Raw genomic sequence first — 24444 nt, 5'->3', positions numbered from 1 at the left:
CTCATGGACTGACACATTGTCACTAGCTAAAAATCTAGATTCAGTGTACTCTAGAATATATGACCATTTAATCCTAATAATAGCAATAACATTATGTAGTGCTGACTATATGCCAGACACCATTCTGAGGGTTTCAGTTCATTTCATCCTTACAAGTTGTTGTGGTATGCACTATACTTTCTCCATTTTACTGATGAGGAAACTGAGCTAAAGAAAGATGCAATGAGCCACTCCATGTCACACAGTACTAAATGTGGAGCTGGGTTCCAAGTATTTCTTGCTCTTACTGTTCCCCTCTGTTGCCCTTAACTGGGTGTGGTGGCGCACGCCTGTAATCCCAGCTACTCAGGAGGCTGAGGCAGGAGAATCTGCTTGAACCCAGGAGGCGGAGGTTGCAGTGAGCCGAGATTACTCCATTGCACTCCAGCCTGGGCAAAAAGAGTGAAACTCTGTCTCAAAACAAACAAACAACAACAAAAAAGCTCGTTATAGGAATCCCTGGCTGGGTTGATGTCTGAGTGGAAGCAAGGGTCTGGTATGTGCTCTTGTGTCTTCCCTTATAGTTCATTGGAACTTTGTACAAGTCATGTCATCTCTCCAAACCAGGGCTATCCAATGGAAATAGAATGTGAGATGCAAATATGAGCCACACATGTAATTTTAAACTTCCCAGTAGCCATATTTGAATAAAGTAAAATGAAATAGGTAAAATTATTGTTAATATATGTCTTATTAAGTATACTATTTACATATATCCAAATGTAATTCAGCATATAATCAACAATGAAAATTTTCAGTGAGATACCTTATATTCATTCACTATCCACATTTTAAGTGCACAATAGCTGCACGTAACTGCTGGGTACCGTATTAGACAGCACAGCGCCAAACCCTGGAGAGCTACTTAAAATGAGACCGTAGCAATGGATCATCACTAAAACCTTAGATCTGAAATTCTAGACATCTATCATAGGAGGCACTTGTACTCCTTAAGTAGTTTACCTTTATGAGATCACTTGTTTCTTGCCTGCTTCAGTAGCATGGAGAAAGCATTTTAAGATACTAATTCAACAATGAAATGATCCTTTAAGAATCACAAAGGCAAAGTAGTGTCAAGAGAGTGTGTGCAATGAGAGAAGATTTTCAGAAAGCAACCATGCTTTAGTGGGTTTAAAAAAAAATCAATTAGTCCTTCAAATATCTGAGAGCTTTCTGTGGGCTAGGTCCTATTCTAGGCCTCAGGGACTTGGAAGAGAACAATTCAAAGCCCCTGCTCTTATGGTGCCTCTACTGTGATTTAACAGTAAATAGACATGAAGGATGCTTTTGGGCTAGGTAAGTACTATGAATAAAGCAGAATGAGATTAAAGAGTGGAGGCTGTGGAGACCTGGGAACTGGAGGGCCTAATTTTGCCAGGAGTACTTCCTCTGAAGGGTGACAATGGAGGGGAGACTGGATTAAGAGATGGTGTAAACTATATGAAGACCCAGGGAACAATGTACCAGGAAGTGACTGGGCATTCTAGGCTGGGGAGACAGCCTGAGGTGGAAATGGGCTTGGTGGGTTTGAGGAAGAACAGGAAGGCATTGTGTTTGGACTTCAGCAAGAGAGGAAGTGATAGGCAGCATGGCTGGGAAGTAGGAGTTTGGATTTTAAGTGTTAGGGGAGGCCAAAAAGAGTCATGATTGGCATGGAGAAGTGATTCGATGGTTAAAAAAGAAAGCTCTGACTGCTGGACAGATAGCATGTGGTAATGATGGAGGCAGGAAGACCAGTCGAGATGTCATGGAATGTCCAGGTGACCTGTCATGGTGACTTGGACTGGCATAAAAATGAAGGGGGTTGATGAAATTGGTTAGATTTGATATACGTTCTGAAGGTAGAGTTGATTGGATGTATTGGTAGATGGCCCAGGAGTATGCAAGGATGTCATCAGGATGACTCCTGGGTTTTTGGCTTGAGCAACTGGATCCTTGGTAGTGTCACTTACTGAGGTGGGTGAGGGAGGGCGGAGAATGGATTTGGTGGGGGAGGGGGTGGAGATAGACAGGAACAAACAGTTCTGTTTTTAGACTTTTCAGGTTCCTACATCTTTATAATTGTGAATATCACATTGAAATTGTGGCTAGCAGCCGGGCGCAGTGGTTCACGCCTGTAATCCCAGCACTTTGGGAGGCCAGGGCGGGCGGATCATGAGGTCAGGAGATTGAGACCATCTTGGCTAACATGGTGAAACCCCGTCTCTACTAGAAGTACAAAAAAATTAACCAGGCGTGATGGTGGGCACCTGTATTCCCAGCCACTCAGGAGGCTGAGGCAAGAGAATGGCATGGACCCGGGAGGCGGAGCTTGCAGTGAGCTGAGATCGTGCCACTGCACTCCACCCTAGGTGACAGAGAGAGACTGTCTCAAAAAAAAAAAAAAAAAGTCATAGCTAGAGGGATTTAGCATCTTTATCTTACCTATTTGGAGAAGGGACTTTGCCCTAACACAGAGAGCTGGAGGTCGAGTTATTGTTTCCTCTAGGCATGGACTCAGGATAAGGATGAGGCCTTCATGATGCTTTTCTTTGGATAGTGATGTTAGTGACAGAAGCAGGAATTATGACTTAGAGTAAATAAAAACTTTACTGCGGAGAGGTCTTGTTTCTGTGCTTAGGAAAGAGCTGTTTCCAAGGCTTGTAATCAGCTGCTGAGCATCAGCACGCCTGTACCTGGTGTGTAATATTCCTGTGTCTCTCGGTAAATAGCCACTGCCCCTGAGTGCCCCCATCTTCCTGCTGCCGACTTAGCCATCAGAGCCTTGCTTCTGGGGGTACTCCTGACATCCCTCTACTCAGCACATAATAAGTAAAATACCTTGCACAGCAGTTAGCTTCCTTGGCTTTGTTCCAGCCACTAGAGTGGAACAGCATCCGTTCTGACCAGTCAGTGTCCATGCCATGCCATTTGCATTGTCAAATCTTTTGAGTGTCACCAATGGTTCTACCCATGGGTAGGGTCATGACTAAGCAATGTGAAGTTGGAAAGAGTAATCTCATGAACCAGCCACTTACAAATAGTCAAGAATGTTGATGTCCTTGATCTCTTGAATGAATTTTACGTTTCCATTCTGCTTTACCATTCTGTGAATACTGTACAATGTGTGCAACAGTAGCCAGCGTCTGGGTTGACAAGGCCTCTCATGCTTTACTTGTATCCCAACATAAATGCGATAGATCGGGCATTCCTCTTCCTATCCTATTGCAAAGAACTCTGAGATTTCAGACAAACCCTTCATGTATAGCATAAACTGTGGGCCAAGACCAAGATATGAAGTATCTGAGTGACCATAATGCAACAACAATAACAACAACAAAAATCTTGCTCTTTCTCTTTGACTCTATGTTATCTACCTTGGGATTTCTCCAAAAAAACAAAAAACACAAAAAACACAAAAACAAAAACCAAAACCAAAGGAACTGATGATTCTGTTGGACTTGGCAGGTTCGCATGCAAAGTGAAGTGGTGCGTATGGTAAAATTCTTCACTGATTATTTAAACGTGTGTGTGTGTGTATTTCATTTTCAACCACCAGCAGTGGGTTGGGATGGTCTACGCACAGAAAGGTGTATGATGATACACATGCTGATGAAGAGACAAAAAGCCTTTGGTCTTGGGCAGGGAGGAGTGTGGGTTTGGACCCTGCTTGGTCATTCTGCTCTGATGGAGGCTTCTATCTCCTTGATGATCTGAAACAGAAGGATGTACATGCTGAATGTTGGGTAAGGGGAGAGCAGACTGGGCTTGAACAACTTTTCCTGGAGGTGATGGGAACTCCTTAGGACCTTGACAAATAGGTGGCACTGAGCTAACCAGAAGAAAGAAGGTGCTTCAAATATTCCATAATGTAAATAAATGTCCCTTACGATTGGTTTACCTTTAGTGGCTAAAAAAAGCATTGTTTCCTGAAACCCCAATTTGGGATAATTTCTGGGAGGTGCTGGGGGAGTTTCTTCTCTGAGAAATTAATGGCTAATTTGGAGATTGAGGGAATCAAGTGACTGGTTAGTTACATTTCTTCCTGTGTAAAAGTTCCATGACAGTGCTGCTGTTACATTTGTTTCAACAACTAAACCATGTGCCTTGATTCCACAGGCAATGGAGAACTTTCTCTCTGTGCCAAGAACTGTGGGTACAGAGAAAAGCAAGACTGACAAACATAAGTGGATTTTCAGTGAAATTAGACTTTTAAACCCCCCTGGTCTTTCCAAGTTCATAACCCTTCAGGAGGCAAGCTGGCTTCTACTGCCTTAAATATGTTTGGCATTTACAGTAAATTATGACTGTGGGAGTATTTGCAATCTACCACGCCTGACGATTTCTTTGAGGAAAAGATTCTTTCTCACTGGGTCAGCCCGTAGGCTCTTCATGGGGAGAATCTAGGCAGTGCATGATGCAGAGAAAATGCTAATGAACTGAGGGAGGCCAAGTTAATCTATTAATATAATACACAGCTGAAGTGGGGAGGAAGAAAGGCAGAATAACCATGAGGCTGTATGGCAGGGGGTTTTTTGGAGGGAGTGTTGAGACTAGGAGAGTTTTGGGGAGCATTTTCTCTCTGTGTGGAAGATACTAGGAGGGACAGGGATAAAGAGAATATTTTGAGGATGCATTGTGAAAACGAAGAATCCATCTCCCCTTTGGTATTTCATAAAGACTGAGAAAGGATTGGGGAATTAAGTACATGTTCATTGCCTGACTGTGCTTATTTGAATTAATACAGTGGCAAAATTATGCTGCATGGGGCCCTAGGATTTATGGAGAAAACATTGAAAACACTAAATTGGGGGACTGTCAGATACCCCAAAAACTGAGGACTCAGGGTGGTTAGGCTGACCCTGTGTAACAGAGACAGTGAGATGGAAGGAGCATGTGTCTAGTTTTGGTCACTGGGATGTGGGTGGAAGTGATATGTATCTTTTCTGGGACTGACCCATAATAAATCTCCTATTCACAATCCTCTTTGTCTCTGTCTAGAGTCATCTTTGAGGCCTTTGGCTAGAGAAGGCAGAGCTACAAGAGAAAAATGGCTTGTGCTCTGAGTCACTGCATGGAGGGAAGCTGGCCAACCATGAACATGTACATTGAACTCTATGTGCAGGAGTGAAAAATAAGTTTTAATTGTGTTAAATCATTGAGATCTTGGGAATTCTTTGTTACTGCAACAGAGCCTAGCAGATTCTGACTAATACATTCTATTTCCAAACAAGAAGTATAGTTGTAACCTCTCTGCCATTCTGACTAACTCCACTGCTAGCTGCTGTTTCTTCCCTTACATTTGGGAGAAACAGCTGCTAATCCTTAATAAACATGATCCTCTCATTTCCAACAGGATTAAAATGTTGGCAAGGAAGAGGAAAGTATTGGAGTCACTTAGTTGTAAATCATTAGCACATTGCATGTTATGGTGGGATTTTCCTGCATTAGTTCATGTTCCACAAGATTAGCTCATGAATAAATGAGTCTTTTTAAAAACCACTTTATTGATTGACATGTATGATTGACGCATAGAAAGCTGTACATATTTAACAAATACAACTTGACAAGTTTGGAGAAAAGTAGACACCTGTGTAACCATCGTCACCATCAAGGCCAAAAACATTCTTCACCTCCCCAAATTTCCTTCTGCCTTTTTTGTTATTATTAGAGATAACACACCTAAGACCTACCCTTTTAGCAAATTTTAAGGGTACAATGTAGTATTGTTAGTTATAGGCACCATGCTGTATAGTCTCCAGAACTTATTTATCTTGTGTAACTGAAACTTTATATCCTTTAACTGTCACTTCCTCATTTTCCCCTTGTCCTACCCCCTGGAACTGCCATTCTACTCTTTGCTTCTATGAGTTTGAACTCTTTCAGATTCCACCTCTAAGCGAGATCTCAAATTTAGCTTTAAGTTTGTGAGTGTAGAGAAGCATATTATGGAATAAAAGTTTGTGTCTCTCTTAAAATTTATGTGTTAAAACCCTAATTCTCAATGTGATGGTATTTGGAGGTGGGGCCTTTGGGAGGTAAATAGGTTAGATGATGCCATGAAGATGGGGCCCTGGTCCAGTGGAATGAGTGTCTTTTTCTCTCTGGCTTATTTCACTTACCATAACGTCCTCCAAGTCCATCCAGTTGTGCAAAATGGCAGGATTTCCTTCTTTTTTAAGGCTGAATAATATTTCGTGTATGTTTATGTCACATTTTCTTTATCCATTCATCCATCAATGGACATTTATCCATAACTTGGCTATTATGAATAATGCTGCAATGGGAGCATTATACATGGAGTGCAGGGATCTCATTCAGATCCTGCTTTCATTGCCTTTGGATAAATACTCAGAAGTTGGATTTCTGGATCATACACTGGTTCTATTTTTAAATTTTTTAACTGCCAAGTCCAATATTTTGAGAAACCTCCATACTGCTTTTCACAAAGATTATACAAATTTACATTCCCACCAACAGTGTACCAGACTTCCCTTTTCTCCACATCCTCACCAATACTTATCTTTTTTTTTTTTAATAATAGCCATTGTAACAGATATGAGGTGATATCGCACTGTGGTTTTGATTTGCATTCTTTTGATGGTTAGTGATATTGAGCAGGAGTGAGTCTTTGTCTTTCTTTTGCTCTTGTGAGCAGCTATTGTCTGAACTCTCTGCTTTGCACCTTCATAGCTATTGTTAGGAGGTAATTCCTCATAGGCATCTCACGTTTCTAGTGTCTTGCAAGTAAGGCTCTAAATGTTCTTCTTAGGGACTCTTCTTTCAAAGATATTAGGATAGCAAACAGTCTTGGAAGACAGAGACAATGTCTTTCTCCAGAGTAAAGGACAGACATGCTTACTGCCCACTATAAAAGATTTAGTTTCCTATGCTCAGAGTTCCTCTCCTGTAACACAACCGTTGAGCATTCAGGCATCCATCTGGGCCTGCCCATGTAGCTCCCTTGGGATGCTGGAGCAGAACTGATGCAAATATGCAGATACTCATGTTACTTTCTATGCAATGAATAATAAAGCCCTTTGTCTCATGCCTTCTACCAGAATCCATATCATGCTAACTTGGGAGCTTGCAAGTAAGGTAAAATCTCCAGCCCTTCTTAGTTCTTAATAGCCACTATCTTGGCTACCAGTCTTCTAGCTGCCTTAAAACCACTTGAGAATAAGGTAATGTAAAACAAATGTAACTAGAATGAAGCTCAGACTAGATCCAGTCTCAGAGTATGTCCTTACCTACTTACTTCCTATCTTTCTACCCCTCCTCCTTTCCTACTCATTCTGCATTGTTAAAACCCTAATTTGGCAAGGGCAAAAGCATCTTTGAAGTGCAAGGGAGAAGAAAAACTTAAGGAGTGAAAGCAGAGTTCCCTTTCACACAAATGAGAGAGGGAAAGTTGCTGACATTCTTATGTTAATCCTCTCTGTCCCATTATAAGCGAGATCCAGTCTTCTTACATTTTACAAATGTTTGCTACAGGTAATTCTTGTTCTTCTCTGCTCTAGTCTATAACAGAAATATGTATCAGAAATAGCTTATTTGGTTGCTATCATTTGATCAAACTCATAGATATTGGCATTAATGTATAAATGGCTTATTTAGTTTTAAGTTTGTGAGTGTAGAGATGCATATTATGGAATAAAAGTTTGTGTCTCTCTTAAAATGTGTATGTTAAAATGCTAATTCTCAGTGTGATGATATTTGAAAGTGGGGCCTTTAGGAGGTAAATAGGTTAGATGAAGTCATGGAGATGAGGCCATGGTCCAATGGAATTAGTGCCCTTATAAAAAGAGACAACAGAGATTTTGCTCTCTGTTTCTTCAACGTTTAGGTGTAGGGGCAGAAGGAACTTTCCACCCCATGAAGATTTAATAATTTGATTTTGTAAAACAAACTGACAATAGACATATTAACAAGAGAAAAGGCAAACATGTTTGTTAGTGTGCAAGCACACAGGAGCCACACAAAATAGGAAACTCAAAGAAGGGCCAGAAGGCTAACGTTCAAATACTCTATAGAGGAGAGGGAGATGGGGAATGTAGGTAATTTTAGAGAAAGAGTACATGATTTTTAGGAGAAATAAATGAAATAAATGAATCCAAAGAACAGACGACAGCTTAGGACAAAGTTCCTCTGGGAAGGTGAGGGGTGGAACTAAACTGTAAACAAAGTTTGTGTTATTATTCAGATAAAGCCTCTCAGGTAATAAAAGTTGTTTTGGAGCAGCCTCCAGAAGAATAAGTGATAGCCAGTCTGGGTGTGGTGTTGACTTTTAATATCTTCTGCAGTGATTAATCTTCCCTGGTTGTTTGATGAGATTCCTAAAGAGGTGGATCAAGACAATTGTAATCCTTTTGGAAAATCTTCCCTTGGTCAGGTACATGAACCTCCCAGCATTTCAAAAAGGAAAGAAGTGGCCGGGCGCGGTGGCTCAAGCCTGTAATCCTAGCACTTTGGGAGGCCGAGACGGGCGGATCACGAGGTCAGGAGATCGAGACCATCCTGGCTAACACGGTGAAACCCCCTCTCTACTAAAAAATACAAAAAAAACTAGCCGGGCAAGGTGGTGGGCACCTGTAGTCCCAGCTACTTGGGAGGCTGAGGCAGGAGAATGGCATGAACCCCGGAAGCGGAGCTTGCAGTGAGCTGAGATCCGGCCACTGCACTCCAACCTGGGCGACAGAGCGAGACTCCGTCTCAAAAAAAAAACAAAAACAAAAAAAACAAAAAAAAAAAACCAAAAAGGAAAGAAGTGTTGGCGGGCTGGATCAGGAGAAGATCAGAGAGAGACTTTGGTTGTGAGGCTTTTAAATTTCATTTGTTCAAAGCACTCAGCATGCCAAAGAGCCATAGTTTGAGGATTTTCTTTCTGAACCCCAACAGAGGATATGGCAAGAAGGCATGATGGCTGCCTGAAAAAATCAGGATGTGTTTTCTCACCAGGAATCAAATCAACCAGCACCTTGATCTTGGACTTCTCAGCCTACAAACTGTGAGAAATAAATTTCTGTTGTCTAAGACACCTAGACTGGTATTTTGTTAGGAGTATTTTACTTTGGTACCAAGGCTATTTGCTGCTGTAAGCAAATATCTAAAAATGTGGAAGTGGCTTTGGAACTGGATAATGGGTTGAGGATGGAAGAGTTTTGAGGTGTGTGCTAGAAATCTGGATGTTAAAGGCAATTTTGGTGAGGGCTTAGAAAGAAAAGGGGAGAGCTGGAGAGAAAATCACCATCTTTGTAGAGAATACATAAGTCATCATGAATGGAATGTTGGTAGAAATATGGACATTAAAAGCGGTTCTGGTGAGTTCTCAGAAGGAAATGAGAAACAGGTTATTAGAAACTGGAGGAAACTGCTATTTTATTTTAAAGTGACAAAGCACCAGATTGCACTGTGTTTGTGTTCCAGTGCAAGAAGTGAAGTTGATATTTAGTTGAGGAAATGTCTAAGCAAAGTATCGAAGGAGTACCTTGGTTCTTCCTGACTGCTTCTAGTGAAATGGAGAAGAAAGAAATGAATTTAAGAAGGAATTCCTATGCAAAAAGGAACCAGAACTTGAAGGCTTGGAAAATTCTCAGGCTATCCAAATTGCAAAGAATGAGAAAGATGATTCTGAAGAGAACACTAAGGGTGTGTCTGAACACTGTTTGATAAGGAGATAGTATGGATGTGAATGAAGGATTTAATCAGCTATCTCAACAGAAGCCAGGAATAGAGATGGGATTATACCAATAGAAATGTTGCCAGCTGGGACTAAAGGGGGCAGAAATAAACAGGAGTGACTGAAAGAAGGATGTTGGGCCAGCGCCAAGGTGCTGTGGGAAATTAAAGTAACAAAATTAGAAAAAAAATTAAAAAATAAAATCATTAGAAAAGCAAAAAAAAAGGATGTTGGGCTTCTTACATTGTCAGGACAGGATAGGATGATAGGGCCATTTGGCTGTGAACATGCTTTATTTTTCAAGAAAAGGGAAGAATAATCACAAAGGCAATTTGGAGACCATCAGAGCTGCCACTGTTGCCACAGGTCCAGGGGGCAGGGCTGGTTCCTCCTCTGTTTCAAAGGGTGGGGTTGCCTTTCTAGTTTTTGCAGGCCAGGATGCCTCTGCCCATGACTTCATTCTCCCTTAGAGAATCACACAGGGTGGGCCTTTCCAGAGAGCCAGGAGACTGGGCTTTCACAGAGAAGAACTCATTCCAGATTTAACTCCAAAGTCTCATCTAAATATCATCTAAATTAGGTATGGGTGATACGCAAGGTACGATTCATCCTGAAGCAAAATTCCTCTCCATATGTGAACCTGTGAACCTGTGAAACCAGACAAATTATGTACATTCAAAATCCATTGATGATGCAGGCATAGGTTATATAGATATTCTCATTCTAAAAGGGAGAAATCAGAAAGAAAAAAAGAGATGACATGTTCCAAGCAAGTCCAAAACCTAGCAAAGAAAATTTGATTAGATACTAAGGCTTGAGAATAATCTTCTTTGGTTCAGTACTCTGCCTTCTGACCACATTAAGGTAGCAGTATCACGCCGTTGGCTCTGGGGCGGTCTTACCCCCAAGGCTTTTTGTGAGAGCCCCACCACCTTTGCATTCAAGATGGACATGAATTTTGGGAGCCCAGGTGGGAAATATTATGGCCTGAATGTTCCCCCTACCCCAAATTCAGATGTTTTGAAGCCTTAACCCTCAATGTGATGCTAGGAGATGGGGCCTTTAGGAAGTAATTAGGGTTAAGTGAGGTCAGGAGGGTGGGGTCCTGGTCCAATGAGATTAGCACCCTTATGAGAAAAGACACTAGAGTTATTTTTTTTCTCTCTCTCCACCATGTGAGGACACAGTAAGAAGGCCAGTTCCTGCAAGCCAGGAATGAGGCCCTAACCAGGAATTAAACTGGCCAAAATCTTGATCTTGGACTTACTAGCCTTCAGAACTGTGAGAAATAAATTTCTGTTTTTAAGCCACCCAGCCCTAAGAAACAAATACAGAGCAGCAAGCAGGTACTGAAAAGACATTCAGCACTTTAAAAAGTTTGCAAAGTTCTTAGAGTTGATTCCCTTGGAAACCTTTTTGGTATTACAGCCTTTCTTTATTTCATCAATGTTCAGGTGTGTGAAATGCAGATGAAAGTTATCTGCATAAGACACATATAATGTTAGACCTAGCATGCCCTCCTTAAGAACCTTCCTACAGCCGCTCCAACTCCCATACATACTTGAATCATCTGACTCAAACAGTGGTTCCATCAAGCCTCTCTTCCTGCGTACTGACTTATGGTGGCTTCTGCTTTTAGGATTCATCAGCAATCACTTATTCTGATTTCTTACATATGCCTTCTCAGCATGTCACTTGGCATCTCTTGTCTGTGTGAGCCAGTGATTAACTTGAAATTCTCTAATTCTATGGTAACTGTTCTATTTATTATTACAGACTGTTGAAGCTCTCAGAAAATCTCAAATCATTCTGTGCAAATCTATTATTTTACAGATAAGAAGAGAAAAATGTCTTAATCAGCTTGGGCTGCTGTAACAGAATACCATAGACTGTGTGGCTTAAATAACAAGCATTTATTTCTTATAGTTTCAGAGGCTGGGAAGTCTGAGAGCAGAGTGCCACCATATTCAGGTTCTGGTGAGGGCCCTCTCCCTGGCTTGTATTGCCTGCATTTTATTGTGTCCTCACATGGCAGAGAGAAATTCTGGTGTCTCTTCCTATTCTTATAAGAAGAGAAATCCCAACATGGGGGCTGCAACCTCATGACTTCATCTAAACCTTCTTACCTCCCAAAGGCCTCATCATCTTATACCATTGCATTATGGGTTAGGGCTTCAACACATGACCTTCGGGAGGGACATAAACATTCCATTCATAACAGAAAGTTTAAGGAGGTTGAAGATGTTGTGCTTTACAGCATTTTTTCCTTTCACATCTACCCATAAAACTACTTCCCCGGGAACCCCAAATAATGAAACCCTTTACAACCCATTTGGTGGCAGCATTCATGAAAGGATTCCCATGTGAGCCTTTGATAAGTTGCACTGAGCGTACCAGTATGCATGAGACATAGCATCTGAAAACAGACTTCAGTTTCAATATTCCTTTTACTTGTTTCGGTGATAATGGCCATTCACCTCCTGAAAAGGCAGGGCTATGCATATTAATGAAGAAGAATCCTAGAGGGTGAGATTCTGGTTTTGTATAATCATAGGACAATATTCATTAACTAATTCCAAAAATAACAACCAACTTAATGAATTTGTAGGGAGAAATGTTGTTTGACTTTAAGGAGATTTGGAAATACCTACATTTAAAAGATGAGAAAGGAGTAAGCATGAGGTTTATTATCCTAGTAGCTGGAAACATAACCTTCTTAGAATTTATTTTTTGGTAGGAGATGGCTTTTTTTCTTTCCTTTTTGGAAAACAATAACTTTTAATTGCTGATAATTTCTCCTGGGTCAAGGCTTTAAAAGGACAGAATAGTTTTCTTCCTTCTGCTAGAGTAATAAGGCATTTAAAATGTTTCTGTTTCATTTCACAGCTGCCCACCTAAGAATCTAGTTCATCTTGCTCTGGTAAACATTTCCTGAATCACTTCATTGTTTGAATTTTTTCCCTCCATTAACAGGAAAGGGAGATATCTCTCAACAGAATGTATTAAACTTATCAGGAATTACTTTCTGCCAATGGATAGTCTCTTATCTAGTTTTGTTTTGGAGTGGAAAAACAATGCTGTTTATAATAGGATCTTAGAACTCAAAAGGAATTTAGAAATCATAGAATTCAACTTCATAATTTCAAGCTGAGGTCACTGAGACTAAGGGAAGAAACTTGTTAACTAGAGAAGATTCAGTACTAGATCTAAGGTTCTTTGCCTCTCAGCTCAGGGCAGTTTCTGGCCTGTAATACTGGTCTCCTTTCTAATTGGATAGGTCTTTGTCGGCTGTATTTCTCTTTCTGTGCCTGGCTTATTTCACTTAACATAAAGTCCTCCTGGCTCATCCATGTTGTCACAGATGACAGGATTTCCTTCTTTTTAAAGACTGAATAGTATTTCACTGTGTTAATGTACCACATTTTCTTTATCCTTTCATGTGAAGGTCTTATGACCTGGTTTAGAGGAGGGTCGGGAAGTCTTTCCCAGGTTGTATGACGTGTTAAAGGGAGAAAGGTGGGAGGAAGGTGAGAGTGGCCTTCCTGCCTCTGTCATTTTCTGAAATGCCAACATGCCATATTGTAGGGTAGCACATCCTGAACCCCATCACCGGGGTGGCTGGGATGTCATCTCTGTATAGAGATCTTATTCCAAGCACTTAGGGGTTGAAGTAAAGAGCTCGTGTTTGCATCTTTCACCCAAGGATTGGTCATCTCTGATCAAGATGTGAGGTCCAGGATGAGCTGTTTCCCACAGAAACTTTGATAACTGTGTGGACAATAAAGGAGCACTGCTTCCTTTATTCACCATAGCTCAGCTGGATTTATAGATTTAAATCTTTTAATGAAAAAGTTCATGTTGAGGTATTTAGATATTTTTTAGAGGGTTAAATACCAAGTTACAGTGACATTTAAACCATGTGTCCAGAACCTGAGGGCAAAGAGTTTGCTATTCGGAGGTAAATTTTATCAGTGTTTGAAAGGTGAAGCATTTGCTCATGAAATGTTGAATGAATTTCTGTGAGATGGCACGAGGGTGGTAAGAAAAAGTGGAAACTCAAAGATGTATTTTCGCCTCATCCATCAGAGGACTAGAATGTTGGGGGATGCTGAATCAGTGAGCAAAGGAGAAAGAATGATAGAATCATTGGTAGCATCTTGGGTTTTACATAGTGCTTCTGTCTATTTAGTTTGGTCCTTACAACAACCCTGTAGGTGGTCAGGTATTGTTTCTGTTTTACATGTGCAGAAACGCAGACACATTGAGCCAATGGTGGAGCCATGAGTTGATCTCAGGCCTCTGGGCTCTAGATTATGTGATTTTGCTTCCATGTCATTCTGCTTCCTTGGTAAGGACTGAAAGGTGGATGGTCAGGATTACCAGGTGCTTAGCAATGAGAAGTCAGCCAGACGAGTTTATCTTACTGTGTTTTCAGACAGTATCCATGGAAATGTGGACTTGAGTGACCAACCTGTCCATTGCTCATGTGGCCAGGTTCACTCAGAGGATTAGTGACAGCATGTGTAAGGAACATGACCAACACTGAATCCCACCCTACTCTGCTGACTTCAGACTTCCACTTAGGGCTTTACCAAAGTGAGAGAGACTCAACCTCAGCCTTTGATGCTTGACATTTTTATAGGTTCTGGGAACCTCCATCTCCACCAGATAGTTGATTTTCCGTAAATACAAAGCATAGGACTGTCAGTCTATGAGACCTTGTCTTATTTGGCTGTGGTTTGGGGTGTAGCAGAACAGAGCATTGAAAACTTGTTGACTGAAGTGTTTTTAGTAGCATAGAAGGATGAAAGAGGAACATGTGGGCAGGAGCTCAAGCAATGACATCTCAGATGAAATAGCTCTGAAGTCTTTTTTTGTTTATTGTTTTTTTTTTTTTTGAGATGAAGTCTCCCTCTGTTGCCCAGGCTGGAGTGCAGTGGCACGATCTCGGCTCACTGCAAGCTCCGCCTCCCAGGTTCATGCCATTCTCCTGCCTCAGCCTCCTGAGTAGCTGGGACTACAGGCACCCACCACCATGCCTGGCAAATTTTTTGTATTTTGAAGTCTTACATTTACAAAAATTTGTGGGAATTTTACATTATGCTCTAAAATATTTATTACCGTACTAAAAGAAATGTTCCAGATTAATTGTAATGAGTGATAGTGACTCTTTAGATTTTTCTCAGAGGTGGTTTTTTTTTTTTTTTTGAAATGGAGTCTCCCTCTGTCTCTCAGGCTGGAGTGCAGTGGTGCAATCCTGGCTCACTGCAAGCTCCACCTTCTGGGTTCACGCCATTCTCCCACCTCAGCCTCCTTAGTAGCTGGGACTATAGGCACTTGCCACCATGCCTGGCTAATTATTTTTTGTATTTTTAGTAGAGACGGGGTTTCAGCATAGCCAGGATAGTCTCAATCTCCTGACCTCGTCATCGGCCCGACTCAGCCTCCCAAAGTGCTGGGATTACAGGCGTGAGTCACCACGCCCAGCCTCTCAGAGGTTTTGACTCCCCTGACACACTGCTGGCTGCCCTTGGGTTCCTCTTCTCAGTTTAACCTAGAACTTGAGCTCCTCCTGACCCTTGATGCCAGATAAAACAAGTAGGTGTGGTTGGGGGGTTTGCATCAGTGGCTCTTAGGCATTTACAGCCATCAGACCAAACATTTCACACACAAAAGCTATCACAATGGCTAAGAGAAAGGGCATTGGTTTTGGAACAGTAGGAGATGATCTCTGGTTTTAATATAAACATAATTGTTCATGAAAGAAGAATATGCAACAGTCATCATTATGAGCCAGCCAACTGTGTGAAGAGCTTTGTGGGCCAAACTTTGGGAGCCACTGATTTGTTGGAAGCCTGCTACAACCAGATGTTTGCCCTACTTTAAAGAAGGCAATAAAGAGTTGGCACCAAGGAAATGTGATCTAGGACATTTATGAGTTGGGTGGCAGATTAAATGTGTACAGCACAGGCTACATACGTTGCGGGGTCAGTGCAAAATGAAAATGTAGGGTCCTTGGGCAAAAGTGATGGAGAATTTCAAAATAGTAACAGCAGAGCGTTAAACAAAGCACAGGGCCCTTCAAAGCATGAAGTTCTGTGCAGTTGCACAGATCACATGCCCATGAGGCTGGCCCTGATAAAGTTTCTTAAATTGGGAAAGTTGTGGGTGTACTTTGAGTGTGAAGAAAATAAATAAATAAATACAAAGGTAATAAAGGAGAACAAAGGGAAGGCGAATCCCATGAGGAACACGGTTACCTTGTAAGTGAAGTGTGGAAAAGCCATGGCCTATGCTGGAGAGGAGGAGAGAGGAGAATGCTACAGGCTGGAGAGAATGACCCAGAGATCTGATGTTACAAACCAGGTCTTTCCTAGGGGCGAGTCAGGAGGGCTAGCAGGTAATATTCTAGTGGACAGAATAACATCTATATAAGGCACAAAACTGATTGGTTAAATAATTGTAGCATTCTCTTTTACACCATTCATTGAAACCCATTGGTAGTTGCATTTGCTATGGGGTCAGAAAATGGTGAACGAGTTATTACTATTTGTTTTGTTCATCTTGGGAAAAGAATTTACTATATAGTGTGGAGGAGTTTCAGATAATTCACCTCTGAATTCATGGATAGTGATTCCAATATCTTTTTAAAAGATGGAAACTTGAACCTCAGTGAAATATAAAGGCTATGAGCATAATTCAAGCTTTACGGCAGTCAGCAATCAAACACAGTACTCATTTATTCATTCTGGCAATATCATTCTTGGTGCAAGAGGCCAGTTTCAAATATAAACGGGACCAGGCAGGGAAGACGTATGTGTGAGGACAATGAGGACCAGTGGTGACTAAGGGAAGCCAGAGAGCACGTGGTCTGTTGAAAAATGCTCAGAATCAAATAATTCTAAAACATGCAGGACTGAGCACAATCTGTCTGGAGATTAGGTTTAATTGGCTATCAGTTTGCATCCCCTGATAGATGAGTCACTGGGAAAAAGCAGACCCATTGGTGGCCCTGGAGAGCATTGAAGTAAAACATTGTTACCAAGAGTGGAGGGCTTAAGAGACAAACAGTATCATCCAATGAATGAAACCTTTCCAACTAGGAGCCAGGCACCAGCCGGCTTCCATCAGATGGGACTGCCCAGGACCTATGTTGTCCCAGACAACAAGGTGGCTTATGTATTCTTTCTTCAATAGGCCACTTTGGTGAGCTACTAGGGTTTAATGACTAATTAGGAAATTATTTTACTGCTCTTCCTAAACTCACTTGATTTTCATTACATTTCCTCTTTCCGGAGAGCTACCTACTCCTGCAAATGATGTCTCTTTCTATGTAGAGTAGAAAGAAAAGAATTTCTGTTGTTACACAAATATGCATTGTTTTCCCAATATGAAAATACTGGAACTCAGGCCGGGCGCGGTGGCTCACGCCTGTAATCCCAGCACTTTGGGAGGCCGAGGCGGGCGGATCACAAGGTCAGGAGATCGCGACCACGGTGAAACCCCGTCTCTACTAAAAATACAAAAAATGAGCCGGGCGCCGTGGTGGGCGCCTGTAGTCCCAGCTACTCGGGAGGCTGGGGAAGGAGAATGGCGTGAACCCAGGAGGCGGAGCTTGCAGTGAGCCAGGATCGTGCCACTGCACTCCAGCTTGGGCGACAGAGCAAGACTCCGTCTCAAAAAAAAAAAAAAGAAAATACTGGAACTCTTCATTCCTAGAACATGTATCTTCATTCCTAGAACATGTAAGGTCAGAGAGCTTTATTCAAAGAACGTGTATTCAGCCAGGCGTGGAGGCTGTCACGCCTGTAATCCCAGCACTTTGGGAGGCTGAGGCGGGCAGATCACAAGGTCAGGAGATCCAGACGATCCTGGCCAACACGGTGAAACCCCGTCTCTACTAAAAATACAAAAAATTAGCCGGGCGCGGTTGTGGGCGCCTGTAGTCCCAGCTACTTGGGAGGCTGAGGCAGGAGAATGGCATGAACCCCGGAGGCGGAGCTTGTAGTGAGCCGAGATCGCGCCACTGCATTCTGGCCTGGGCGACAGAACGAGACTCTGTCGCAAAAACAACAAACAAAAAACAAATAACATGTGTTCGATTAGTGTAAATGAGGCTTTTGACTGTGAATGCTGATGTTAGTGTCTGCTTAATTTTGAGTAAAATATTATTTCTTTCACTTCTCTTTCCTGGCCAAAGAACACTAGATCTTTTTGCTCCTTAGTTCAGCTAAATCTGGGTTTTTGTGTCACGACCAGGAAAAGTTAGGCACGCAGACACATTGAAGGGTGAGGGGAATGGAATTTATTGGGCAAAAGGAAAAAAGAAAAAAAAAAAACAAAAATCCTCTCAGCAAAGCAGGAGAGGTTCCCGCCGACGGGTTCCCACCTCACAGATTGAATACCAGGCCACCACACACAAGCTGAAGAGCCCAGGCTCCTCCCCCTGCCCAAGGCACGAACTTCCGGTAGCTCCACCCCCTTTTTCCCAGTGCGCAGGCGCTGAGATTCTCCGACGACGACGACCCTTTAATTATCTGCGTCCTATGTCTATCAATTTCTTCACTCCTAATCTGTTTTTTGTTTTCTTTTGTTTTTGAGACGAAGTTTCGCTCTTGTTGCCCGGGCTGGAGTGCAATGGCGCAATCTTGGCTCACTGCAACCTCTGCCTCCCGGGTTCAAGCGATTCTCCTGCCTCAGCCTCCCCAGTAGCTGGGATTGCAAGCACACGCCACCACGTCCTGCTAATTTTTGTATTTTTAGTAGAGATGGTGTTTCGCCATGTTGGCCAGGCTGGTCTCGAACTCCTGACCTCAGGTGATCCACCCACCTCAGCCTCCCAAAGTGCTGGGATTACAGGCATGAGCCACTGCACCCGGCCCTAATCGTTTTTTCACACTCTCATTCCTCGTTTGCTCTCTGGACTACCATTAGTTTCTTAAAGGAAACTGACCAAGTGTGGTTTTACCAACCCTGGGGTGCCATGTGACACGCATTAGAGAATTTGTATCTTTTGGGTCTGTGCAGGAAAGATTGGAGACTACAAGTTTCCCGCCTGTGCCAAGGAGAATATTCATTCATCCCTGTGTACTCCAGGTGGCAGTTAAAGGAGAAATCAGTTGCTCTCACAGTTTCACAAGAAAAAATGGTTTAAAAAATTGTCTTTACTGATGAAAACTCTTTCTTTTTTTTTTTTTTGAGACGGAGTCTCGCTCTGTCACCTAGGCTGGAGTGCAGTGGCCGGATCTCGGCTCACTGCAAGCTCCACCTCCTGGGTTCACGCCATTCTCCTGCCTCAGCCTCCCGAGTAACTGGGACTACAGGCGCCCACCACCTCGCCCGGCTAGTTTTTTTTGTATTTTTTAGTAGAGACGGGGGAAAACTCTTTCTTGATAAGAATGCTTGAGCTCTATTGTCAAAACAGGGACGTGGCTGTCTTTAAAAATAGCTGATTTGGGGAAAAAAATTACTGGTGCGAATTGCACAGAAGGAAAGGGGTGTGTACTTTGGCTTTCCTCTCTCCTTTAATTGCGCTAGGTAGATACAGAGTTCACATATCAGAATCAAATCTGGACCTCCAAAATATTTTTAACCAGAGAGTTGTGAAAAGGCCCCCAAACAAGGATATTCATAACTGTTTATAGCTGACTTTTGTTATTATTATTTATTTTAGTTGACAAAAATCACACATATGGTGTACAACATGATGTTATAAAGTATGTATGCATTGTGGAATGGCTAAATCAAGTTAATTATACATGCAGATAGCTGACTTCTAATCGAAAAAGGAAATATTGTTACCTTGCTTTTAAAATTGAGATACTTTATGATGTCACTGCATACTCTATAGTTACAATTTTTTGTTTTGCTAGATTTTAGAATTTAATTGTCATTATTCCTGTCACTAGCCACCTTGTCCTGGGAGAGGGACACCTATAATCTTAAACCTCAGTGTAACTTGGTATGATAGAGAACAGAAGGGACGTCTCACTAGGAGAAATGCCATAGATTGAAGAAGGCCTGATGGCACGTCAGTGCACTGCCCAGCACACCGTCCCAATGCATCTGTACTTGACCAAGCCATTCCTGGAAGCAGATCCTGCAGGCTCCCTGGGGCTGGCACGTGCTTATCCTAAATTACAAAAGCGGCATTTGTCTCTACTCGACCCTATTTTCTGTATGACTATCAAATTATTTACTGACAAAGTCACAATGAGCTTTCATACTCCCTTTGTGGGAACTGGAAAAAGGTTACTGCTCAGAATAAATCCACTGGGCCGGGTTCAGTCCTCACTTACTACCTTCTGTGTAGCATGAACGGCCCATTGTCCCTTACAGGGATGCTCAGAATCCCAGCAGAGGTACCTTGCCATTCTCCTTCCCCCTATTCAAAAATTCTCCGTTCTGTGGCTTTTTCTTCCTGGGTCTTTATTTTACCAAATGACCTAATAACTTGATGAATAAATTCAAACAACAAAGATGTTAACAGCAGTGCTTGTTCCAGCCATGCTATTATGTTGCCAATGTTATCCTCATTGTCTAGGGTACTGTTTCCTTGCTTTACATCTGGTAAAAAATCCCATTCATTTTGCAAAACTTAACTCTAATTTCAATTACTCTGAAAAATTTCCTGGCCCTTTCAAGTAAGTTATTTCCCTCTCGGAATGCTTGTAGTAGAGTGTTTATATATTTTCCTATTTCTTACATTGCTTAATAAATATTTACATGTCAGTCTCCCCCGATGTCCTGTAATCCTTTGAGATCAGAGGCAGTGGTGTTCTTGTTTGTATCTCCAGCTTATGGTTTATTATTTTGACATAATAGGTGCTCAACAAATAAATAATGACTGGATCATGGTATTGAATGAACTGGTCAATCAAACTTAGTACTTACCATGGTGCTTTTCCCTTAATTAGGGGGCTCCTAAAGATGACTCATTAAAGCAGGCGATAGGAGTGTAGACAGCTGCAAGGACTGCACCCTCCTGGCTCTTATCCTAGAACCCAGCTGCTATTTTGCCTTCCAGTCATGGTTAGATCAGGAATTACTAAGAACTCTGTGAAGAATGGCTTGGCCCTAGTTCCCTGCTTTTTACTTGAGTTTCCAGAGCAATGGGAATCTCCAGATATATGCTAGTAAATCCTCTGCTTTTCTGGATTTGAGGGAAATTTGCATCTTATGTTTTGTCTGATGTGTTCATGAGCAGAGATCACTGTCTTTGAGGCAGAATACCAGGTGCTGTAAGAGATACAAAGGAGTACCCCAAACCAGTTCTGAGGAGATAATTTATAACTGGGTCAGAAATCACCGCAGACTTTGGTGATTAGAGAAGTCTTCATGGGAGTAGATTTGGAGCTGGACCTGGAATGATAAATTGGATTTCTCTGTGTTCATTCAATTGACAAATATTTGTCTAGTGTACCCCATTCTTCCCTAGGTGTGGGAATACAGAGTGCTCAGTCAGAAGTATACCTGTGTGAGCTCCAAACTTTTTGGGTGATAGAGTCCCTAAAAGTAATAGAGTTCCTTGTCCAACCCCATAACTTATTGCCAAATTAGCACAAAAAGTCTAAATGGACTAAGGAATATACCAGCCAGGTTTTAGTATAGATGAAAGGAAAGAGGTTCCATATGTTGAGAAAAACGTTTTTTGCTTTTTCTGTTTTTTTTGAGATGGATTCTTGCTCTGTTGCCCAGGCTGGAGTGCAGTGGCATAATCTCTGCTCACTGCAACCTCCACCTCCCAGATTCAAACGATTCTTCTGTCTCAGCCTCCCAAGTAGCTGGGATTACGGGCACATACCACCACGCCCAGCTAATTTTTGTATTTTTTTGTGGAGATGGGATTTCACCATGTTGGCCAGGCTGGTCTTGAACTTCTGACCTCAAGTGATCTGCTCGCCTCAGCCTCCCAAAGTGGTGGGATGGATTATAGGCATAAGCCACCATGCCCGGCCTAAAAGTTTTTTAACCGAAAATTTTACTGGAGAAATGTTATGGGAGAATTTTATCAAATATCTTATTTTTCTGTCTTCTTGGAAAAGATTCTATTCATTTAGTGCAAAAGTAATTGTGGGGTTTGCCATTTTTTTAAAAGTATGGCAAAAACCACAATTACTTTTGCACCAACCTAATACCAAGAGGAGCACCGAGGATAGAACCATAGGCAAGACTGATATTTTAAAAACTTACTGAAGAAAATGGGTCAGAAAAAGAATCATTTGAATTGAGGCAGAAGCTGTTCATCAAGTTCCTCAACATGATTGAGCATGGTGTCTGGTTTTGTTTTCAAAACTCAGTTTTGTCTTTAATGTTATACTGTGTCCACTCAAGGCTGATTAATTACAGCCCTTTTTGCTACATTTGTTCATCATTTCTCCAGAGACTCTCAGGCTGTGAGACCAAAAGGGTTTTACATGGTACAAACGCTACATCTCTAGAAGGAACTAAAAGGGCAAGATGTATGGTTTGTCAGAGCAGTTCTGATGGGTCGAGTGGGTCCTGAGGAATGTTGTTTGTTGGGAGTGCTGCCAATAGCTGTAACATTGTTCAACAAACTCCACCAGGCTTGACATTCAAGACTTGAAATAAGATAGTAAAATGCCCAAATTTCTGTGAACCCAGAAAATCTAAGACAGATCTCAGTTAATTTAGAAAGTTTATTTTGCCAAGGTTGAGGATGCATACCATGACACAGCCTCAGGAGGTTCGGATGACATGTGCCCAAGGTGCTCAGAGCACAGTTTTGTTTTATACATTCTAGGGAGTCATGAGACATCAATCAAATATGCAAGATGAACATTGGTTCCGTCTGGAAAGATGGGACAACTCGAAGCAAAGGTGGGACAATTTGAAGCGGGGAGGGGGCTTCCAAGTCGTAGGTAGACAAATGGTTGCTTTCTTTAGAGTTTCTGATTAACCTCTCCAATGAGGCAATCAGATATGCGTTTATCTCAGTGAGCAGAGGGGTGACTGAATGGAATGGGAGGCAGCTTGGCCCTAAGCAGTTCCCAGCTTGACTTTTCCCTATAGCTTAGTGATTTGGGGACCCAAGATTTATTTTCTTTTCACACTTTTTTCTCCTTTCTGGATCATTTTAGGATCAGTATAATCTCTTCTTCCTATTCATTTCCCCGCATGTTGTCACCTGACATATGCCCCCAACAGGCATATAGTCTATGCCATATCACACCACAGCATCAGAGGCACTCATTATGGGATGCAGGAGGGAGAAGGTGTAGGAGAGGAGGGGTAGGGGAGAGCAAGAACCTTTGTTAAAAGGTAGTTTTTATGATTTCTCAGTCAGACCTCTGTTTCTAATCCTAGGTAAAACAATCAACAAAAATCAGTTGTGCAATACAATGTTATATGCAATAAGTTTCTTTCTAGAAGCAAATCAGTGTAAAACACTGTCATCCTTTGATAGTTGTTATATTCAGCTCAATAAACATGACTTAATTTCAATCACTCAAAAAATTTTATATTGTTATTAATCTCAGTATTTATGTTTCTACTTGATACAGTCAATGACATTCGTTTATTGACCTCTATAAATGATGAGCTTAGGTGTAACTGGCATTCAGAGAGAAGGCTGTCATATTGCAGAAAAATATGAAGTGGCCTTTATTTTTATGTTCTGAAACGTGTGATGCCAGATGTTTTTCATGTGCAGTGCACTTAGAAATGCATTTGTGAACTCCAGACCTGCAGGGGAGATACCAGCTCCCTCCCTGCAGGTCTGAGGGATCCCCAGTGTGGCATCTTTATTCTCCTTATCCTGGGAGATAAATGTAGCCCTGTGCTTGGGCAGTCTTCCAAAGGACTCATATCTTGTTTTTGCTTTTAAAAAAATTAGCCCAGTCTATGAAGAGATGCTTGTTTTTTGAAAACATCCCTAACTGCCTTGAGTGCTTCTTTTCTGTATCTCTCTTGAGAGAATACAATGGTTGCAATTTGAATTCTGCTATGGTAAAATTCATTTCCTGCCTGTGGAGCTGCCCAGATTTACTTTATCCTATTCACGTGCCTGTCAAGTGATAGCGTGGGTTAGTTGAGAGCAGCAGGAAGGGAAAGGAAATGAGAAGCGCAATGTTTTATAATCACACAATCAGCATCTTGCTTTGAGAACAACGGTTCGGAAGGGAGTAGTATGATGAGCTGGATAAAAACGGGCTTTGAGGCCAAAACCCACTGGTGCCCCTTCCTAACTGTATGCGAAGGGTTCAGAGAAGTTAAATAACCACTGGTTTCCTCTTCTACAGGATGAGGTGTGTGTATGTTGCACTCAGCGCAGCAGCCCTCAATAAATGGTGGTTCTCAATATCACACAGAGCTGGAAAGAAATATTGAAGGCATTTGTCATGAAGAATCATCTTCTGTGCTCATGAAGCTATGATGGCCTCTTTGGTGTTGAGCAGGCACATTCCCATTTATAATTTATCCACTTAGTCTCCTCAATTCCTTGATGAGCTAAGGCAAGGAATAAATCCAAACATTAACTTAACAAATATTCACCGAGCATCAGCTGTGTACTGCTGGACTGTGCCAAGTGATGTGGAGAACACAAATATAAAAGATGTGGCAACAGCAGCAAATAGTCTAAGATGAGCTTGAAACATGGCAAACAGCTTCCCCCTATAGCATTCTGTAAGCAGTGCCAAGCAAGGGGTGGAAAGTGGGACTGTTTGGAAGTGGTCAGAGATGGTTTCTTGTAAAAGGTGAAATGAGCTGGGCATTGAAGAGAGGCG

General features: G+C 41.9%; 1 protein-coding gene across 1 annotated transcript in view; it reads left to right on the top strand.

Moving 5' to 3' along the window:
* Window positions 1-24444, top strand: part of GNA14 (G protein subunit alpha 14) — a 224379-nt gene that overhangs the window by 28273 nt on the left and 171662 nt on the right.

The sequence above is a fragment of the Macaca mulatta genome, chromosome 15, assembly GCF_049350105.2.
Source record: "Macaca mulatta isolate MMU2019108-1 chromosome 15, T2T-MMU8v2.0, whole genome shotgun sequence".
Taxonomy (NCBI): Eukaryota; Metazoa; Chordata; class Mammalia; order Primates; family Cercopithecidae; genus Macaca; species Macaca mulatta.
The sequence above is the reverse complement of the archived record's forward strand: the minus strand, read 5'-3'. Positions and strand labels throughout refer to the sequence as shown.